The sequence below is a fragment of the Bos indicus genome, chromosome 22 (assembly GCF_029378745.1).
Source record: "Bos indicus isolate NIAB-ARS_2022 breed Sahiwal x Tharparkar chromosome 22, NIAB-ARS_B.indTharparkar_mat_pri_1.0, whole genome shotgun sequence".
NCBI lineage: Eukaryota > Metazoa > Chordata > Mammalia > Artiodactyla > Bovidae > Bos > Bos indicus.
In genome coordinates this window covers 7,876,345-7,895,982 of record NC_091781.1, presented here as the reverse complement: position 1 = coordinate 7,895,982, position 19,638 = coordinate 7,876,345, and the positions used below count along the sequence as shown (strand labels likewise).

General features: G+C 40.6%; 1 long non-coding RNA gene across 8 annotated transcripts in view; it reads right to left on the bottom strand.

The window, feature by feature from the left end:
• LOC139178719 (uncharacterized) overlaps positions 1-19,638 on the bottom strand; it is a 69,712-nt gene that overhangs the window by 12,112 nt on the left and 37,962 nt on the right. For 3 of the 8 annotated variants that reach the window (XR_011563212.1, XR_011563208.1, XR_011563209.1), the window contains 3 exons: positions 13,503-18,094; positions 12,114-12,194; positions 6,080-10,066 (listed from right to left, as the gene is read on the bottom strand). This is a non-coding gene — a long non-coding RNA (uncharacterized lncRNA). The remainder of the gene's footprint in view (positions 1-6,079; positions 10,067-12,113; positions 12,195-13,502; positions 18,095-19,638) is intronic. The other 5 variants (XR_011563211.1, XR_011563210.1, XR_011563213.1 and 2 more) reach the window with 5 other exon arrangements.

The window sequence follows — 19,638 nt, the reverse complement described above, 5'->3', positions numbered from 1 at the left end:
TATAAATTAGAGCCTTAATATGTTTGAATCCTTGGTGGAAAGACACAGGGAAAAAATATCATTTTAAAAGATGGTTTTACTACTCCTTTGTTGTAGAGAGTATTGTGGGAACACTGTTCCTAGGGTTTTAGGGAAAGAGAAAATATTGTTTTAAAATTTATAGCTGTAATTTTTGTCTTTTGCTTTGTAGGTTGTAAAAGCTGTAAAGAGTCTTTTAAGAGCTGTTATTTGATGCAAAAAAAAACCAAGATTTTGCAGCATGGCTGATTTAGGAGTAGTAACGATTTATGTACAGGTTTTTTTTCCTTTTTTGGCTGTGCTGGCTCTTCACTGCAATACCTGGTCTTTCTCTAGTTATAGAACCCAGGCTTAGTGGCTCCATAGAATGTGGAATCTTAGTTCCCTGACCAGGGATTGAACCCGTGTCCCCTGCATTGGAAGGCAGAATCTGAACCACTGGGCCACCAGGGAAGTCCCCTGATATATGGTTTCAAAGTTCCACTTTCTCTGTACTAACATTCACTTATGTTAAAACTTTCAGTAAACCTCCTATATGGAGTGTTTGGGGGTAAAAAAAAGGAGACCTTTGTGAACATTTGAGGTAGTGGAGGGCTGCAACCACCAGGAACAGTTACAATACAAGCAGTGGTGACCAGCAGAAAAAGACCTGACTTTGGTACTGAGGATTGAGACCTTAAGGCGCCATTCAATAGAGAAATTGGGTTCAAGTGTAGGTTAATTCAGGAATAGACTTGACATACCTTCTCCTGGAATATACTGGATAACACAAAACATTGAAAAGAGAAGCTACAGCCTGCTAAGCCACGGGTTGGGACAATCTATCCAGCAGATATTTATTTCATGTCATTGTAAATAATAAAAGCTCATTGTTTTATTGAGTACTTGCTATTTGCCATCCACTGGCACTGGGCTGATGAATATACACATTAAATGAATTGTGGTTCAGTTGCTAAGTTGTGTCTGATTCTTTGCAACCCTATGGACTGAAGCACATCAGGCTTTCCTGTCCTTCACTATCTCCCAGAGCTTGTTCAAACTCATGTCCATTGAGATGAGATGAGATGCCATCCAATAATCTCATCCTCTGCTGCCTCCTTCTCCTCCTGCCCTCAATCTTTGCCAGCAGCTGGGTCTTTTCCAGTGTCGGCTCTTTGCATCAGGTGGCCAAAGTACTGGAAGTTCAACTTCTGCCTCAGCCCTTCCAGTGAATATTCAGGGTTGATTTCCTTTAGGATTGACTGACTTGATCTCCTTAAAAACTTTGGATACTATATTTAAGACAAATAAAGACAGCTTTGAAAGATGGAGCAAAGAAAACAGAATAGTTAGGGACCCCAGGACTCAAGGATTGCTGTGTATTGAATTCTGTAGGTTTTCTTTTTCTCTCATATTTTCAACTGGGTCCTGGAGAAGCTACCAACCCAGAAATGCCATGTCAACCAAAAAAAAAAAAAAAAAAAAAGTCTAAGAAAAATTCATTCTTTCTAGCCAAAGGACAGGAAAGGAGCAGTCTAGTAAGACTGAAAACTTGTAGACAATAATGGCCCTACTGCAGTCAAATGCCTCAGGAATAACTGGCCCCATCCCCACCCTTGTCAACAGAGGTTGAGTGGAGAGCCTAGACTTCCATCCTCATCTCGCTGGAATGAGGCACCCTCCTCCCTGCGTCTGAATGATGTCAGAGAAGGTCGTGAGGAGCCAGGACTTTCATCCTAACCACCCTGTTCAAAAGCCCTCCATCCTCCACAGCTTCATGCAGAGAACTTGGCTCCCACTCCACCTGGCAGTGAAAGGCAGCATCCCACTCCCTCCACTGGTGTGATGTGGGAGGAAACCTGCTGAAATTAAAGCTTTCAATAAGAGGAACGATTTCATAACATAATAACCAAGTTGTCTGGAGCTAATTTAGAAAAAGAAACCCTACTCCCACGAATCAGGAAAAGTCTCCACTAGAATGAGAAAAGATGGCCAAACAGATGGCAAGACCAAGATAACACAGATGTTGGAACTAGCCGATGGGGGTTTTAAAGAGTCCATCATAAAAAATACTGCAATGAAAAATTTTGAACATGCTTTAGACAAGTGAAAAAAATGGGAAATTTCAGCAAAGAAATGGAAACTATAAAGAAGAGCCAAAAGAGAATTTTAGAACTGAGAAATATAATAAAATATAAGAACTCTCTGGAAGGGCTAAATAGCAGACAGGAGAATAAATCAGTGAGTTTGAAGTGAGATCAGTAAGACTTATCCAATTAGAACTACAGAAAGAAAATAAACTGAAAGAAAAAAAAAAATGAAGAGAACCTCAGGGATATGTGAGATCATAACGAGTCTTTCCAGAGAAGGGAAGGAGTGTGAGACTGAAAAAGAGCTCAACAAAATAGTGGCTGAAAGTGTTCTGAACTTGGCAGAAGATATTAACCCATAGATTCAAGAAGCTGTTGAATCCCAATCAGGACAAGCCCAAAGAAATACATACCAAGATTGATCCTAACCAACTTCTGAAAGCTAAAAACAGAAAAAAAGACAGGAGACAGAAGTGATGTCTACAAGTAAGTAGAGTAAAAACAAATTGAATGATGTCAGATTTCTCATCAGAGATCATGGAGGCCAAAAGGAAGTGACTCAACATTTTTGAAGCATTAAAAGAAAAGAACTGTGAATCCAGAATTCTACATTCAGTGAAAGTATGCTTCAGGTAGAAGAGGATATCAAGACATTCTCATGGAGAAAAACTAAAAGGATTTGTCAACACAGACTAAACCTGAAAAGATATAGTTAATGGAAATTCTTTACCAGAAGGAAACTTACAAAAGGAGATGGGTGGTGTTTTTGTTTTGTTTTTTGGCTGCACTGAGTGGCATGTGGAATCTTAGTTCCCAGACCAGGGATTGAACCTATGCCCCCTGCGTTAGAAGCTGAGTCTTAACCTCTGGGCCTCCAGGGAAGTCCATGAAACTTATAAAAGGAGGAATCTTGTAACCTGAGGAAGGAAGAAGGAAGGATAATGAATAGAGTAAAAATACTGATAAATACAATTGACTTTTCTTCTTGAGTTTTTAAAACTATGTTTGTTTGTTGAAGCAAAAACGATAACATTGCCTGACATACCTCAATATGTGGAGAGGAAACACTTAAGACAATTATAAATGGGGATAGATAAGGGGAAAAGACAGTAAGGTTTCCACGCTTCACTCAGACTGGTAAAATGTCAACACCAAAAACTCCCTTAAAATTAAAAGAATGTAGAAAATTAAAAATAAGTGATACATTTTACCACCAGTTTTATACCATCATTTAAAAAAAATGTAAACCAAAGAGCTCCTTTTGAAATGGAGATGTGAAAGCCTTTGCTTTTGCTAGAGTGCTCAGTACGACGAAGGTAAAATTTGTCCGTGCTGCTGTAGGTGGAGAGACTATATATTTACTTTATAAAAATGGCTGTGTTCTGCATCTAAAGAGCAGTGTGCATATGTATAAGCATGTGTGTGGGGTGTGTATGTGTGTCCATGTTCGAACTTATGGCTCAACCTGTGTTTTTTTTTTTTTTTTAAAGTCTTTATTGAATTTGTTACAATATTGCTTCTGCTTTGTGTGTCCTTGTTTTGGCGACCAGGCATGTGGGATCTTAGCTGTCCGACCAGGAATCAAATCCACACCCCCTGCATTAGCAGGCAAAGTTTTAACCACTGGACCGCCAGGGAAGTCCCTCAACCAGTTTTCATAACCGACTTTATGAGACTTTAGTGCTACTTCAGGACCTCCTGGTTGACGATAAGCAGCAAGCACTTGCAGAGAAGTCATTCTTCCCACTTTGACACAACAACCACAAGCCTCTGGAAGTTCGGGGGTGCAGTAGGGGGTCCAGGAGATCAGCACTGCTCCTTGACTCTGGATTTGTCTTGAAGACTCCAGACAGCCAGGGAAGCTGATCAGACAGGAGCAAAATGAGGGTCATTTTGTCACCAGCAGTGAGACAATACCTGGGGAACTCTGAGAAAGGACAGGGCATATAGGAGCAAAGACTGGGTACCCTAGTGGGAGGGAGGGGCTCAGTATCTTTGTAACTGGCTCAGCAGCAAAGAATCCGCCTGCCAATGCAAGAGAGTTCGATCTCCAGATCCCCTGGAGAAGGAAATGGCAACAACTCCAGTATTCTTGCCTGGGAGATCCCATGGACAGAGGAGCCTGGCAGGCTGCAGTCCATGGGGTCGCAAAAGAGTTGGACATGACTTGCGACTAAACAGCTAAAGATCCTTAAGAAAATATGGCTTCATTTTATTCTTAACTTCAGTGTAACTTTGACAGATAAGCGATAGTTGCATTCTCAGAGATCTTAAGCTGTCACTTATTCTCCAGGTCTAGAGAGCTAAACCACTTTCGAGGAGAGATCATTTCTAAACATTCTAAAAAGTTACTTATTTACTTTCATTTTCTATTATTTATTTTGGCTGCACTGGGTCTTCATTGTAGCGTGTGGGCTTCTCTAGTTGCGGCACACAGGCTTAACTGTGGATGTGGGTTCTTAGTTCCCCAACCAGGGATCCAACCCAGGCCCCCTGCACTGGGAGTATGGAGTCTTATTCACTGGGCCATCAGAGAATTCCCTCAAAAGAAATGTTTAGACTTCCTCACTACTTCTATTTATTGTCTGAAAGATTTTACTATTTGAAAATTGATCCTAGTTGCAAACCATTCTCTCCCAACATGGGGTTAAATTTTAGTTTCCTGTATTTTGTTTTCATTTGAGTTGGGAGACTGTTGACCTTCATATTGATCTTTAAAAGTAATATTTTAGAGGGTGCCATTAAATCATGATTGCATTAGTTGGAATTCTTTTGGCTGTGAGTAACAGAAACCCAACTCAAATTAGCTCAAACAGTAAAGGATTGCGTCTACTTTCAGCTGTAGCTGGATTAGGGGCTCAAATACTATCTACAGGGGCTCATGTTTTTCTCCTACAATCAAAGGTTATGTCTGTATCTCATGAGACTTCCCTGGTGATCCAGTGGTTAAGAAGCCACCTTCCAATGCGGCGGATGCCAGTTTGATCCCTGATTGGGGAACTAGATCTCACGCGTCATGGAGCAACTAAGCCCATGTGTTCCGGTGTTAGAGCAGCAGTTCGAGAAGCCCAAGAGCTGCTGTAGGGTAAGGGAGTTAGAGAAGGTGAGGTTTGGAAAAAGACCGAGCGGGCACTTTACAGGAACAGATCACCTTTAATGAGGCGAGAAGGGGCAGCCATCAGATTAGTGAGCGGCTGCACAGACCCAAGAAAAGAGGAAGTATATATAGGCATGTATGTGGAAAGCTACAGTCTTAAGGGGTCTGTTCTTCTCCAAGGTTGTTCGGAGTAGTTATCTCTTAAATGGCTGGGGCCAGGAATTCTGGAGACCGGCCAGAGGCTGGACCGGCTGGGAGCTGGGCGTAATCAACCTTAATGTCCATTTTTTACCTTCGGGTGAGAGAGCTCTTTGTTTTGCATAGAATGGTGGGGAGGACCCAGAGGGGAGTTTTAACTCCAGGCTATTTTGGGCCGTGTAACTTTCCTTCAGCTGCAATGAAAGATCCCGCATGCTGCAACTAAGACCCGACACAGCCAAATAAATAAATAAACAAATAAAAAGCTAATTCAAAAAAAAATTTTATATAAAAAATCAGTATCTATATCTCGGAGAAATCTCTCCAACAAGCAGGCAAAAGAAGTCTTATTGAAAACTGCATTTGGCCTAGGTTAGTTCAGGTAACTGTCTAAATCAATTAACGTTCCCAGGGAAATGAATGGCCAGACCTGGTTACCTGTGGGGGAGTGAACACTGACAGTCTCACCAGACCCACTTGATAGGACTTCCCCACAGGAAAGAAGCGGTCTGGTATCAGAGTATGAGGAGAGGAATGCAAATTACACCCCAAATGATAGATGCCCAACAGATGTCTAGCTACTGTGCTTGGCAATATGAGTACAGAAGTAATAAAACACAGACACTACCCTCAACGGGCTCATTTCCCCCAGTTTTCTTCCTTTTCTTTCCTTTACCAATTTAGTAAATGGCTTTACCTCATTTTTAAGGTGCTATTCCAGACTGGAGCCTTCTGATTTCTATCTGAAAGGTCTTTGAGATCTGGAGAGCTTCTGTTTCAGATTTATACTCAAGAAAAATTCCTGATCATCCTGGGACTTTCCGATTCACACTGTGAGAACAAAAACATTTAAAATGAAAACCATTATTTATCGAATGTGTTGTAAGGAAAATATAACTGGTAAAACTAGAGACTCCTCTTATTAAAAAGAAGTAATGCATGATTAAAGCAGTGCTGAGGAAAAGAATTCCCATCTAGATTCACCAATCATGACATGGGTGTTCCTCTGACATGTCCACACATGTGATGGGCATACCTTACATGTGTACATCATTCATGCTCACTCCACCCATCCCAGGAACCTGCAGAGTCAAGGTCTTTTTCAGATACTATTGAGACTTGGATTACGCTTGGATGAAGGGGTGAGGAGGGAGAGGACATATACAAAACTGCAAATGCCAAGCCATACTATCTAATTTGTCAACTCCTTCATTTTTAAGAGTCACCATTTATAACATGAGCAATCAATGCTTGTATTGAAAAGAAAAGAACCTGAAACATTGATTGGTCTATTCTCTTGCTTCAGGGACAGATCTGTAACTGATTTAACTATGCAGTTAATCCTCAGGCAATAACATTCCAGGTATCTTCCGTAATTCACTGCATTGAAGCCCATCCCTAGGACTCAACCCAGAACTTGGTTGGGCTGGGAACAAAATGAGGCATAAATAAATGGGAGTGTTCATGAGTGACAGAGAGAAATAGACCAAGAAAATTACAAAAAAAGTTTTTGAAATGAAAACAGGATTCTTTCAAAAGTTATGTGATTGGATTTTCAGGTAAACATGATGGATGAACCACATCTATTTCTCTGCTCCATCCGGAAACCACACCAAAATGACAAGAGTCCACCTTTTTATTGCACCACTTGAAAAAAAGTGAAGTGTAGTTAATGTACAGTGTTGTCTAGTTTCAACTGTACAGCAAAGTGACTCAGTTGTATGTGTGTATATGTGTGTGTGTGTATGCATGTATATATTTCCGTAAGGGCTTATAAAACCCACATGAACTTTTTGGCCAACCTAAAATATGTATATCAGTTCACTTCAGTCCAGTCGTGTCTGACTCTTTGTGACCCCATGGACTGCAGCACGCCAGGCCTCCCTGTCCATCACCAACTCCCGGAGTTTACTCAAACTCATGTCCGTTGAGTCGGTGATGCCATCCAACCATCTCATGCTCTGTCGTCCCCTTCTCCTCCCGCCTTCAATCTTTTCTCGGTATCAGGGTCTATTCAAATGAGTCAGTTCTTTGCATCAGGTGGCCAAAGTTTCTGCTTCAGCATCAGTCCTTCGAATGAATATTCAGGACTGATTTCCTTTAGGATGGAATGGTTGGATCTCCTTGCTGTCCAAGGGACCCTCAAGTCTTCTCCAACACCACAGTTCAAAAGCATCCATTCTTTGGCGCTCAGCTTTCTTTATGGTCCAACTCTACCATCCATACATGACCACTGGAAAACCATAACTTTGACTAGACAGACCTTTGTCAGCAAGGTAATGTCTCTGCTTTTTAATATGCTGTCTAGGTTGGTCATAACTTTTCTTCCAAGGAGCAAGAGTCTTTTATTTTCATGGCTGCAGTCACCATCTGCAGTGATTTTGGAGCCCAAAAAGATCAAGTCTGTCACTGTTTCCACATCTATTTGCCATGAAGTGATGGGACCAGATGCCATGAACTTAGTTTTCTGAATGTTGAGTTTTAAGCCAACTTTTTCACTCTCCTCTTTCACTTTCATCAAGAGGCTCTTTAGTTCTTCTTCGCTTTCTGCCATAAGTGTGATATATATTCTTTTTTCAGATCCTTTTCCATTAGAGGTTCACACTGACACTGAGTATAGCTCCTTGTGCTATACAGTACGTCTTTGTTGTTTAACTATGTTACACACAGTAGTTTGTGTCTGCTAATCCCAACTCCTAATTTATCCCTCCCTGTGGAGCACAATAAACTGTGGAAAATTCTGAAAGAGATGGGAATACCAGACCACCTGATCTGCCTCTTGAGAAATTTGTATGCAGGTCAGGAAGCAACAGTTAGAACTGGACATGGAACAACAGACTGGTTCCAAATAGGAAAAGGAGAACGTCAAGGCTGTATATTGTCACCCTGCTTATTTAACTTATATGCAGAGTACATCATGAGAAACGCTGGACTGGCAGAAACACAAGCTGAATCAAGAGTGCCGGGATAAATATCAATAACCTCAGATATGCAGATGACACCACCCTTATGGCAGAAAGTGAAGAGGAACTAAAAAGCCTCTTAATGAAGGTGAAAGTGGAGAGTGAAAAAGTTGGCTTAAAGCTCAACATTCAGAAAACGAAGATCATGGCATCCGGTCCCACCACTTCATGGGAAATAGATGGGGAAACAGTGGAAACAGTGTCAGACTTTATTTTTCTGGGCTCCAAAATCACTGCAGATGGTGACTGCAGCCATGAAATTAAAAGATGCTTACTCCTTGGAAGGAAAGTTATGACCAACCTAGATAGCATATTCAAAAGCAGAGACATTACTTTGCCAACAAAGTTTCGTCTAGTCAAGGCTATGGTTTTTCCTGTGGTCATGTATGGATGTGAGAGTTGGACTGTGAAGAAGGCCGAGTGCCGAAGAATTGATGCTTTTGAACTGTGGTGTTGGAGAAGACTCTTGAGAGTCCCTTGGACTGCAAGGAGATCCAACCAGTCCATTCTAAAGGAGATCAGCCCTGGGATTTCTTTGGAAGGAATGATGCTAAAGCTGAAACTCCAGTACTTTGGCCACCTCATGTGAAGAGTTGACTCATTGGAAAAGACTCTGATGCTGGGAGGGATATGGGGCAGGAGGAGAAGGGGAGGACAGAGGATGAGATGGCTGGATGGCATCACTGACTCGATGGATGTGAGTCTGAGTGAACTCCGGGAGTTGGTGATGGACAGGGAGGCCTGGCGTGCTGCGATTCATGGGGTCGCAAAGAGTCGGACATGACTGAGAGACTGATCTGATCTGATCTGATCACCACCCTTTCCTCTTTGGTAACCATAAGTTTGTTTTCTATGTCTTTGGGTCTCTTTCTGTTTTGTAAATAAGTTCATGTATATCATTTTTTTTATTCCACATATAATATGACATTTGTCTTTCTCTGAGTTGAATTTTTAACAGCTTTAATGAGGTACATTTGACATACAGTTAACTTCAGTTGACCCTCTGTATCCACAAGTTCTGTGTTCCTGGGTTCCACATCCACAGAGTCAACTAATATGAATGTATTTGGAAAAAATTTTCTTCTCTAGAAAGTTCCAAAAGCAAAACTTCCCTTATTGCACTGGCTAGCATGTCCAGTGATATGCTGAGTAAAAGGGACATAAGCATACTTGTTTTGCTCCTGGTCTTAGGGGAGAAAGCATTCAATAATTTTGCCATTAAACATTATACATAATTAAATATTATATTAGCTGTAGGTTTTATCAAGTTGAACAAGTTCTCTTTTCTTTCTACTTAACTCACAACTAGATCCTCTAAAAAGTTATGTGGTTGGATTTCTAGCTGACCATGCTTGATTGAGTACATAGATTCATCAGCTCCTTCCCAAATCCTCACCAAAATTATCATATATAATTTTTTTAAAAAGATATAGACTCATAAGAATAAAAAACAAAAGCCAAAATATTGACAACCAAAAAACCAGACTTAACAGCACTGAAAAAGCTGAAAGCCTATTTTTCAGTGGTGGGGGAGCAATTTAGAACAAACTTAATGGAAAGGCAAAACCCTCCAAAAAGACCTGAACTCAGCATAAGTAAGGAATAAGTACTGGGACTTCCCTGGTGGTCGAGTGGTTAAGACTTCACCTTCCAATGCAGGGGATGCAGATTCACTCCTTGGTGGGGGAGCTCAGATCCCACATACCTCACAACCAAAAAACCTAAACAGAAAACAGAAACAGTCATGTAAGAAATTCAATAGAGACTTTAAAAATGGTCCACTTAAAAAAATCTTTCAAAAAATAAATAAAAAGAAAACTTTAAAAAAGAAGAACCAAGGGTTTCCCTAGTGGCTCAGTGGTAAACAATCTGCCCGCCAAGGCAGGAGACATGGGTTCAACCCCTGATCCAGAAGATCCCATATGCCATGGAGTAACAAAGCCCTTGCACCACAATTACTGCGCCTGTGCTCTAGAGCCTGTGAGCCACACTACTGAGCCTAGAGCCCCTGGACTGCAACAAGAGAAGCCACCATAATGAGAAGCCCACACACCGCAACTGGAGAACAGCCCCCGATCATCACTGCATCTAGAGAAAAGCTCACGCAGCAAGACCCAGCACAGCCAAAAATAAATAAATATAATTGGAGTAGACAATGGCAACCCACTCCAGTACTCTTGCCTGGGAAATCCCATGGATGGAGGAGCCTGGTAGGCTGCAGTCCATGGGATCGCATATAAAAGAAGGACCAAGTACTTCCAAAGGTAGGATACGAGTGTGGGAGGATTGGCTGATTATATGAATAAGAAGCAGTTAAAACAACAGGTGAGAAACAGAAAGTCACTTTCCCCACCTGGTGCCACCAGAAGGCTATCCTTCCCCCACAATAGCACAATACTGGAGGCTCAGTACTGAAAACTCTGAACCAAAGAGCATATGAGGCAGAGCTGAGGGCAGGGTTAAGTGCCACAGTGAGACGAGGGGAATTAATTATAGTCTAGATACTGAATGGGATCAGCAGCATCCTTTCCCTGCTGTTTTGTGAAAACCAGGCTTATGCATCTATATTAATTCCTCAGGCTATTGTACTGCAAATTAGCTGGTTTAAAACAACATCTCTGGTGGCTCAGACGGTAAGGTAAAGAATCTGCCTGCAATGTAGGAGACTTGGGTTTGACCCCTGGGTCGGGAAGATCCCCTGGAGAAGGGAATGGCTACCACTCCAGTATTCTTGTCTGGGAAATCCCATAGACAGAGAAGCCTGGTCCAAGGGGTCTCAAAGAGACAGACACGACTGAGTGCCTAACACTTTCACTTTCACCTTATTGTCTAACAGTTAAGGAACTAGAAGTTGGAAATCAAGGTGTTGGCAGGGTCATGCTTTCTCCAAAGCTCCTAGGATTTTTCCTTGTCTCTTCAAGTTTCTGATAACCTGAGGTATTCCTTCTACCTCCATCCCCACATGGTGGTTCTTTCCCTGTGTGTGTGTGTCTCTATCTCCTCTTATAAGGACATGTCATATTGGATTAAGGGCTCACCCTACACCAATATGACCTCATCTTAATGAATTACTACCCTATTTCCAAATAAGGTCACATTCTGAGGTACTGAAGGTGAGGACAGCAACAGATCTTTTTGGGGAACACAATTCAACCCATAACTGCATTCTAGGCAGGAGGTTGAAGGATTACTCTCTGAGAAAACTGACCTAGTCAAGCGGAACAAACCTAAAGATCCTGACATTTGGTGAAGTACAAATCAAACATCCTTGTTCTTGCCTGATCACCCCCTAGTGATCTGATTCATACATACAAAGCTTCTAAAAATATTTTTGTTATCCTCCCACTAAATAAACATTTAAGGACACATTCTATCGTGAAAGACAGAGATGAGATGAAAAAAAGGAAGTTCAGGTAAATAGAATATGCAGGAAGCATAAAAAAAATCTGTAAAAACCTTTAGAGAAATAACAGAAGTTACATCTACGACACAAGAACAGATTTCTTAAAAGTACAGTAAGAGATTTAGAAAAAGTTCTTGGAAATAAAAAAATAACAGTATTTTAAAATTCAATACATAGTTTGGAAAATAAAATAGAGGAATTATCCTAGAAAGTAGAATCAAAATAAAAGATATTTGAAATAAAAGGAAAAAAGCATATGAAAATCAGTGAGTGCAACTAATCCAGAAAGTCTAATGTCTAACAAATAGTTCTGGAAAGAAAGACCAGAGCAATAGAGGTGAGAATTTTTCAAAGAAATAAGTTACCTTTTATCTTTGATGCTCTCTGCTGTGTTGTTCCATACTCCCAAGTCATTACATCAGTCATTGAGAGATGGTTATTGAAAGCTTACAATTAGCAATGAAAATAAAACAGAGGCAATATTGTAACAAATTCAATAAAGACTTTAGACTTAGTAACCTAAATACAACCACTAAGAATAAGTTATCTGTTCTAGGCACTTACCAACATCTCTTTTCTGACCTAGGCATAAATGTAAGCTTTTAAAAATGAGCAGTAACTGGAAATTTCAGAGCACCAAGGGACTAATAAACTAGTCAGATATTCTGCTACTCCTTTTTCTCCATGGCAGTGTATCTCAACCTTGTCTACACATTAGAATCACTAGCAAAGCTTTTAAAATTCCAAACCCCAGCCACACCTCAGACCACGTAAATCAGAGTCTCTTCAAGTATGACCCAATCGTTGTATTGTTAAAACTCCTCGGGTGATTTCAATGTACTGCCAAGGCTGGGAACCATTGCTCTATAAAAATCGTAATGTCCAGCATTCAGATAATACCACATTGGTTTCAGTGTTTTTAAAATAATCTCAGCTTTCTACTTGCAAGATGTACAAGCAAAATTTGATCCTCTACCTTTTTTTAGAGATAGGTGTTAGGGAAAGGGAGATTTTCCCTCTCCGCAAGTCACCTTCTTCAAAGAAATGGCTGCTCCAACCCCATATAAAACCTCTCTTTAAGACAATAAAAATGAGCAGGGATAATATCTAATTATAATTCTTTTACCCATGTGAGCTATGTTCTATAAACATATCTCTTTCTGTTCTTTAACTGCTATATTAAACAAAAAGTTATTTTCATGTGCACAGCAAAGTAATTCAGTTATACATGTGTCTATTCTTTTTTCAAATTCTTTCCCCATTTAGATTGTTATACAATATTGAGCAAGGTTCCCTGTGCTATACAGTAGCTCCTTGTTTGTCCATTTTGTTTTATTTCTTTTTGAGATTTTTTGATGTGGACCATTTTTTAAGTCTTTATTGAATTTGTTACAATATTGCCTCTGTTTTATGTTTTGGTTTTGGGCTTCGGGGCATGTGAGCTCTTAGCTCCTTGACCAGACCAGGGATCAAACCTGCACCCCCTGCATTGACAATGGAGAGTCTTAACCACTGGATTATCAGGGAAGTCCTGGTTATTTATTTTAAATATAGCAGTGTTTATTTTAAGTATTGATTTTGTACATCTCAATCCCAAACTCCCTAACTGCCCCTCCCCCACCCCTGCCCTGGTAACCATAAATTCATTCCTCTCAGTCTGTGAGTTTATTTTGTAAATAAGTTCTTTTGTATCATTTTTTTTTAGATTCCCCATATAAGTGATGTCATGTGACATTTGTCTTTATCTGACTTACTTCACTCAGTATGATGATCTCTAGGTCCATTCATGTTGCTGTAATGGCATTATTTTATCTTTTTAATGGCTGAGTAATATTCCATTGTGTATATGTACTACATCTTCTTTATCCATTTCTGTCAATGGAAATTTAGGTTGCTTCCATATCTTGGCTATTGTAAACAGTGTTGCAGTGAACACTGGGAGTTAGCACTTAAAAAAAAGAACAGTTTTAATGAGACATAATTTACATACTGTGAAAGTCACCCATTTAAAATGTACAGCTCAGTGGTTTGGGGTGTATTTGCGGAGTTGTCATCACTACCAACTAATCTCAGAGCAATGTAGCTAACGGGTCGTGTTACAAACATAGGGGAAGAGTCCAAGACTAGAAAAACATCATTCAAAGTTGCAGTTTGAGTAACAAAATAGGAGTAAATCAAGTTATCATCATAAAGCAAGCATATCCTTGCAGCAAAGTTCATGTCAAACCTTGGGCTTGGAGAGCTAGCAGAATGAACTGCTGGCAGCATTTATTTTATTAAATGACACTGTCGGACACAGAAAATAAATTGCCACCGTGTATGCATTCTCACACATATTTAGCTCTTGAGTTGCTCAGAACTATGTAAGAGCAGGAGGGAAAAGTGCTCAAAGACTTCGTGTTCTGTTTATTATTGCAAGCCCATGTTCCAAGAGAACATTCTGTGTTTTAAGTCTGAGGCATCTCACCTTCACCTCTGACCTCCTCTGGGGCAGAGAGGAGTGACCGGCTCCTCTCACGTGCATATCAAAACCAGTCCTCTGCTATACAGTAGGTCCTTGTTGGTTTTCCATTTTAAATATAGCAGTGTGTACCTGTGCATCCCAAACTCCTTAACTATCCCTTCCCCCAGGGAACTCTGCTCAATGTTGTGTGGCAGCCTGGATGGGAGGGGTATTTGTGGGAGAATGGATATATGTATATCTATGACTGAGTGCCTTTGCTATCCCTCTGAAACTATCACAGCATTGTTAATCAGCTATAATCCTGTATAAAATCAAAAGTTTAATTTAAAAAAAACCAATCCTGAAAAGTTGTGACAAGAGAGGGACTTTCCTCGTGGTCCAGTGGTTAAGACTCTGCGCTTCCAATGCAAGGGGCGAGGGTTTGATCCCTGGTCAGGGAAATAAGATCCCACATGCCACATGGCATGGCCAAGGGAAACAATTTATTTAAATCTATGAGAAGAGAGAGTTTGGTGTCTCCATTTCCAAGTGTTCTCCACGCAGTAGCCCTGGGAAGCAAGATAGGCAGGACCGTGTGGACTCGCAGATCTTTGGTCCTTGTTGATTTTCACAAGTTGTTGCTTTACCAGTGGGAGAAATTATAGGTGTGTGCAGTGTTCATGATACCTCGGAACCAACAGGTAAAGTGTATTCCTTTTATTTAACATCTGTGCTCACCAAGGAACCTTTTTTCTCCTTGTATACGAGGGCTTTCTGATTCTCCAGGAAGTCAAGTGTCTCTAAAAGTTTCTGCAATCTGGTTTTGTTGTTGTTCGGTCGCTAGGTCGTGTCCTACTCTTTGCAACCCCATGGACTGCAGCACGTCAGGCTTTCCTGGAGGCTTCACCATCTCCTGGAGTTTGTTCAAACCCATGTCCATTGAGTCCATGATGCCATCCAACCGTCTCATCCTCTGTCATCCCCTTCTCCTCCTGCCTTCAATCTTTCCCAGCATCAGGGTCTTTTTTAATGAGTCAGCTCTTTGCATCAGGTGGCCAAAGGATTGGAGCTTCACCTTCAGCATCAGTCTGTCCAATGAATATTCAAGGTTGATTTCCTTTGGTATTGACTGGTTTGATCTCCTGGCAGTCCAAGGGATTCTCAAGAGTCTTTGTCAGCACCACAGTTCAAAAGTATCAATTCTTCCATACTCAGCTTTCTTTATGGTTCAAATTTCACATCCATACATGACTATTGGAAAAGCCATAGCTTTGACTATATGGACCTTTGTTGGCAAAGTGATGTCTCTGCTTTTCAATATGCTGTCTAAGTTTGTCATAGCTTTCCTTCCAAGGAGCAAGGGTTTTTTAATTTCATGGTTGCAATCACCATCTGCAGTGATTTTGGAGTCCCCCCCCCAAAAAAAAGAAAATCTGTCACTGTTTCCACTTTTTTCCCTCTATTTGCCATGAAGTGACGGGGCTGGATGCCATTATCTTTTTTTTTTTTATATTGAGTTTCAAACCAGCTTTTTCACTCTCCTCTTCCACCCTCATCAAGAGTTCTTTAGTTCCTTTATACTTTCTGCCATTAGAGTGGTATCATCTGTATATCTGAGGTTGTTGACATTTCTCCCGGCAATCTTGATTCCTGCTTGTTATTCATTCAGCCTGGGATTTCTCATGATGTACTCTGCTTGTGAGATAAATAAGCAGGATGACAATATTGTCACCCTGCAATCAATACTTGAGTGCTAAGGAATACTCAGGAGACATTAACGGTATGCTATTCCCTTCCCCTTTGTTGATTTCCCTGCTTCTTGCCCCAATCTCCAGTTTCCTACCTGATCCATGACCCAGAGCTTCGGAACCAGCTCTGAGCTTCTGAGTGTCCTAGGATAGGCTGCAATAGATTGTGGCATTAGAGTTCCTCATCTAGGACTTCGTTCATGGCACAGTGGATAAGAATCCACCTGCCAATGCAGAACACATGGGTTTGATCCTTGGTCCAGGAAGATTACATATGCCATGGAGCAAGTAAGCCTGTGTGCGGCAACTACTGAGCCCACTCCCTTTAAAGCCTTTGTTCATCAACAAGAGAAGCCACTGCAATAAGAAGCCCCCACAACACATCTAGAGAGTAGCCCCCACTTGCCACACCTAGAAAAAGCCCACTTGTAGCAACAAAGACCCAGCACAACCAAAAAGAAAAAGAATTCCTCACCAAGAAGTCTCCATGTTCTCATTTGAGGATGAAGTGAAAGGGATGAAATTGCTCCAAAGACACTGCCAATTTTTAACTTTATCTGAGCTCCTGGACAACAAGGAGAGTTGGGAAAGTCAACCACACCCGTACCTCCTCCTCACCCACCCTTTTGCATTCTGGGAAACAGGCTCACTGGAAAGAACCTTTTTTCTCCATATGACTTAGATAAGGCTGATGAAATACAGTAAGTAAATTAATTAATTAAGTAAAATCTATACCCTTCCCAGATGATATAATTTTTTATCTTTTCCGGACGCTCCTTCTAAATGTTATGCCCAACAGATCTTCCAAGTGTCCAACTGGCTCTTGACTACAACTTATGCTATTAATGCTTCCACGGGGTTTTGCTCATTATAATGAAATTAGCATAGAGGGCAGCCCTTAGCATGCACTTATAAGGTTATGCAGTCTGTTCTCAGTCAAGCTCTCTGTTCCCCTTGGTACAATCTCAGCTCTGTCTCACTTTACTTTTTTAACTAAAAAAGTGCAGAAACTGAACTACCTCTTCCTCATTATCAGTGCCTGTGCCCTTGCTGATCAAAATGTGTTTATCTTATTCTACTGATTCAATGCACTCTTTTTTTCCCCCCACTAAGTTATTCACGAAAAAATTTTCACCAAGCATGTATCACCGTATGAATATATGCCTTCCTTTCAAATCCTCTGTTAACTACAATTTACATCTTTCATAGCTATCCCACTTGTGATATACTAAATATCCTAAATCCAATGCAGTAAATTCCCCTTTAATGATAATGTTACCTAATATTTACAATAATATTGAGAGCCTGGAAAATGTACTCTCATACCAGGAAAATGTGCTTTCCTATCAGCTGGTGACACAGCAGCTCTATAGGAAGGAAGAAAGGATATGCAAATAAAGAGGTTAGACTGAATGTCACTCCACACACTGCTTTAATCATGTCTTTGTGGGGAAGAATATGCTCCCTGACCTTGATTTTATACTGAAGGAAATCGCAAAAATAAAAACTGTAATCACAGAGATCGGGATTGGGGAGGAAGGGGACATAGAGCCTCATGCCAGCCAGGCTGCAGACATCCGAGGCGAGGACGGGTGCTCCCAGCTGCTCAGGGTCTATCAGCAAACGGAGAACCTCACACTGGTCTCCTGTTGCTGAAGCAAACTTGATTTTGTTTCGTTTTTAGAGCTTCAGCTAAACAGCGTATATTTTGCAATGGGCCCATTGGGCTTCCCAGGTGGCTCAGTGGCAAAGAATCCGCCTGATAACGCAGGAGACGTGGGTTCGATCCCTGGGTCGGGAAGATCTCCTGGAGAAGGAAATGGCAACCCATTCCAGTATTCTCACCTGGAGAATTCCATGGGCAGAGGAGCCTGGCGGGCTGCAAAGAGTAGGGTCGCAAAGAGTCAGACGTGACTTAATGACTGAGTATGTGCTGTTGGTGCTACTTACCTGCCTAACTACATACACGGTCAGAGGACCCTAACCAGTTGGACCAGTCTTGGCCGAGTTGCTCAGGGCAGTGACGTCCTAGCCTGAGTCAGGCTCACTGGCAAGTAGTCCCAGGGCTTGCGACGCAGGCAGCAGAAAGATAGAAGGCCAACTGCGGTGGATCCAGACATGTGCCGGTGCTGACAGCTGCCTCAGAAAGCAGATCCTGCAATATGGAACAGACCAGAAGGGCTATAAGAAGGACTATCTGATGACTCATAATATGTGTTTGGAGATTTTTTTCCCTGTAATCTTTTATATCAAAATAATTTCAAACTTACAGAAAAGTTTCAGTCAAAAAGAAAAAGCAAGAGAGAAAAATGGGTACAAAGGACTCCCATACATGCTTCATCTCAGTCCCACTTTTGTTAACCTTAGGCCACTTTTACTTTTTAGCTTCTCTTATCATTATTATTAATTTTTTGGACATGTGGGATCTAGTTCCCTGATCGGGGATTAAATCCACACCACCTGCTTTGAAAGTTCAGAGGCTTAAACACTGGATCACCAGGGAAATCCCATCTCATATTATTATTTTCCCAAACCATTTGAGAGTAATTTGTTTACGTAATGCCCCTGTGCCTCTAAACACTTCCCACTTCTCATGAAGGCAAAGAAGCATATCTTCTCTCAGGTCTCTTTCACTGAAGAAAAAAAAAGTCTACTTATACGATTATCTTTTCATGAGCGTTAACTTCACAAACAGTGAAACAAAAGATTATAAGGATCTAAGAGTAAGTGTTCTCTTCAATTTTATATTTTCTGTCTAGCGGTCATGTATTAATACAACATTATGTAGTATTTTAAGCTGTTTTTCGCTTATGTTTAAATCTTTAGGCCAAACACTGCATTAAATTGGCTTTAGGAAAAGTCTGAAATATTAGAGGGAAGTCAGGAAAATGTGTCAAATACATGATTTCTAAACTTTTTAGATTAATTTTAGAGCATTTTTATTGGCTTGTGACTTTTAATTTTGTTATGATTTCTAATTTACAGGGAAGTTTCAAGACGAGTACAAAGATTGTTTGCGTACTCTTCACCCAGTTTGTTTTCATTCTCCTGCATTAGATTTCTCATTATCTCCCTCTGCATAAAAAAAAAGTACACTTTTTCACGTATACATGTACAACATGCGCTATAGTTTAACAAAAAAGGAGAGAAACCTGAAAATATCAGGCCTTTCATTTCTAAATATTTCAGTGTATATTTCCAAAGTACAAGGACATCTTAATGATCAAAATCAAGAAGTGAAACACTGATGCAATGCTATTAGCTAATCCGTAGTAAAATTCATGCATAGTCCCAGTATTGACTTTATAGCTGTGTCCCCCCAATCCAGGGTCCAGTCCAGGATTATGCATTGCCTTTAACTGTCGTGTCTCTTCAGTCTCCTTTAATTTGGAACAGATCAATGACCCTTCTTAAAAGGCTTTAAAAAACTATTTTATCTAATGTGCTAGCTTCATGAAAGAGATTCAAAATTGTGACCAGCTTTAAGTGTCAATGTGGGTATAATTTGTGCTGGTCATTGTGCTATATTCTTATTGGGGATGGAACTGTATCCAAAGAACTTTCTCCTCCATGTTGGTATTAATCAAAAGTTGTTATAATTTGTAGCTGTTTTTCGCCACTTAATTGGTGTTGATTGGAAATGTTCTGAAAAAAGCTTGGGTTTTTTTTTTTTTTGCCACATAATATAAATATAGTAAT